The following is a 2705-nucleotide window of genomic DNA, read 5'->3' as shown; positions in this document are numbered from 1 at the left end:
TTGTTTTTATTTAAAAAGATAACAAGAACAATTATTCAATTGATCATATGAAGTAAATAATTTCCTTAGGTGAGAAAGCAAAAAATTAGGCACTGAATTACTGAAGAGATAGAGCACATAGTTCTGATACAAAATGCAAACTGGCAGTAAGCATGCCTTACAACAATGATTTTGAAAGGAGAAATACAAATGGATGAAGGGTGAAGACTAAATATTTCTCTCCTTTAATGCACCATTACAATAGTATCAGACAACTTCACATTAAAATTAAATGTTTATTCAAATTAAAATGTTTATTCACTGTTGCTAACAATTTAAAGAGTACCCATATTGGCTCCATAATCAAAGTTTCAAGGTAATAGAATTAGTATTGATGTACTAAAGAAAGCCCTTAATCTGTCCTGGGAGAGAAAATTTTTAATAGTAATTTGTTTATTTTTAAAAAAATCCACATTAGCTTCATTACCTAGAGTGGTTCTGATATCTTTTATATAAAAGATTGGTTTGGTTAAAAATACTCCAAAAAAAAAAGGAGGGGGAAGCTGCATTACATGGTGGTTAGTTAGTAAAGTATATGTGTTAAGTGGGCTCTAACTCCCATGTGTTTGTTACATACCAGAGAAAAATATGTGTCTATCTTTATTTCTTATCTAGTAATAATTAATGTCGTTTTAAACATTCGTTTAAAATCTTGCTTGGCGTTGACTTGTATTGACATAACCTTCAAACACGTGGTATCTACAGAACGTGTGAAGTGCAATTAACAAGTTTTGCTTGAAAAAGTTTGTGTTTGGTTTGGTTTTTGTTGCAAAACTAGGGCTAAGAAGATGGCGGATGAAGAGCATATTCGGCACTGCATGCTTTACGAGTTCCAATTAGGAAGAAAAGCAAGTGAGGCTGCAAAAAACATCTGTAGTGCTCTTGGTCAAGATGCAGTTAGCGCCAGAAAATGCCAGCGTTGGTTTGAGAAATTTTGCGAGGGAAATTTTTCATTAGATGACAAGAGTGGTCGAGGCCATGTGTCCAATTTTGATCAAGAAGCTCTTCAAGCTCTTTTGGTGCAAAATCCTCAAATTACCCAACAAGAGCTTGCGACAACTTTAAATTGTTCACAAAAAACAATTTCCAATCAATTGCGTGCACTTGGCAAAGTCCAAAAGTTTGGAAAATGGGTTCCTCATGAGTTAACCGACAACAACCTTAATCAAAGAGTCACAATTTGCAGTTCGCTCCTCTCTCGTCAAAACCGTTTGCCGTTTTTAGAGCAAATTGTTACCGGAGATGAACAATGGGTGCTGTATGTTAATTTGAAAAGGCGGCCTCAATGGTTGGACAAAAATGAAGCTCCGCAGCCCACACCAAAACCTGACTTGCATGCGAAAAAAGTGATGTGTGTTTGGTGGAATTTTAAAGGAATTCTTCATTATGAACTTTTATCATCTAACCAAACCATTACAAGTGCAGTGTATAGTGCCCAATTGGAAAGGTTAGCTCAAGCTTTAAGAGAAAAAGAACCCGCGCTGATTAATCGGAAGGGCGTAATTCTTCACCACGATAATGCACGACCGCATACTGCAAGAATCACTGCTGAAAAACTGCGCCAGTTGGAATGGGAAGTTCTCCCTCAACCTGCATATTCTCCTGATATTGCCCCTTCCGATTACCATTTGTTTCGTTCTTTGCAAAACTTTCTTCTTGGAAAAAAATTTAATAATGAAGAATGCCTCAAAAATGCATTGACCGAATTTTTTGCATCAAAATCACAAGAATTTTACAACAGAGGGATTAAAATGCTTCCTGAGCGTTGGGCACAAGTAGTAGAAAACAATGGCAACTATATTGTTGATTAAATTTTGTTGTATTGTTTAAATAAATTCGATTTAAAAAAGTATTAGAAAACGACATTAATTAGTACTAGACCAATATAAGTACTACAATTCAGCCCTCTGAACACCCAATACTGAATGTCTTCAGTATGAATCAGTTGAGTCTAAATCTCTCAGTGGTGAATGACTCTTGCAAATTAACTATGTGAGACACAGCTAGGAAGGAAGCATAAATGCTTTCTGACATGTGACTTCTTCAAGGAGGAAATACAGATTAGCTTAGTCAATATTACTGAAGAAGAGATTAAACAGAGTTTCATCTATGTGTACTGTTCTTTTGGATGGGAGGGTTGAATGATGCTAATTATTTTATGTCATCATTAATGCTGATGGACATACCAAGACCCATGCAGCAAAAATGCTGCAAACAAAGCATTTGTAAACATCTTGTTTTCATGTTTGTATAGTAAAGTGATTTGAGAACATAAACTTTAGTTAGATTATCTGGGTTCAAATATCAGATCTGTCACTTATTAGTGGTATAACTTTGAGCAAGTAACTTCTCAGAACCTTTCTCTTCATTTGTAAAATGAGGATTATAAAAGATCCTACCTCAAATGGGGTTCTATGAGAATAAAATGAAATTATAAATGTATAGCACTTAACACAGTGCCTAACTTGATAAACAACTATATCTTTTCTTTTCCCATGAAGTATTTCCTTCCCTTTCATTTTCCTTCTTTTTGTTTTCCCCCACAGCACATTCCATTCAACATGGTCTTTAAAAATCTATGTAGGAATGTAGCAAGTAGGAATGTAAATTGGAATCACTTTGGAAACCTGTTTGGCAACATCTACCATGATCCAGAAAGTCCACTC

Source organism: Pipistrellus kuhlii, unplaced genomic scaffold (assembly GCF_014108245.1).
Source record: "Pipistrellus kuhlii isolate mPipKuh1 unplaced genomic scaffold, mPipKuh1.p scaffold_m20_p_129, whole genome shotgun sequence".
In the NCBI taxonomy this organism is placed as follows: Eukaryota; Metazoa; Chordata; class Mammalia; order Chiroptera; family Vespertilionidae; genus Pipistrellus; species Pipistrellus kuhlii.
This window is presented reverse-complemented; position numbering follows the sequence as displayed.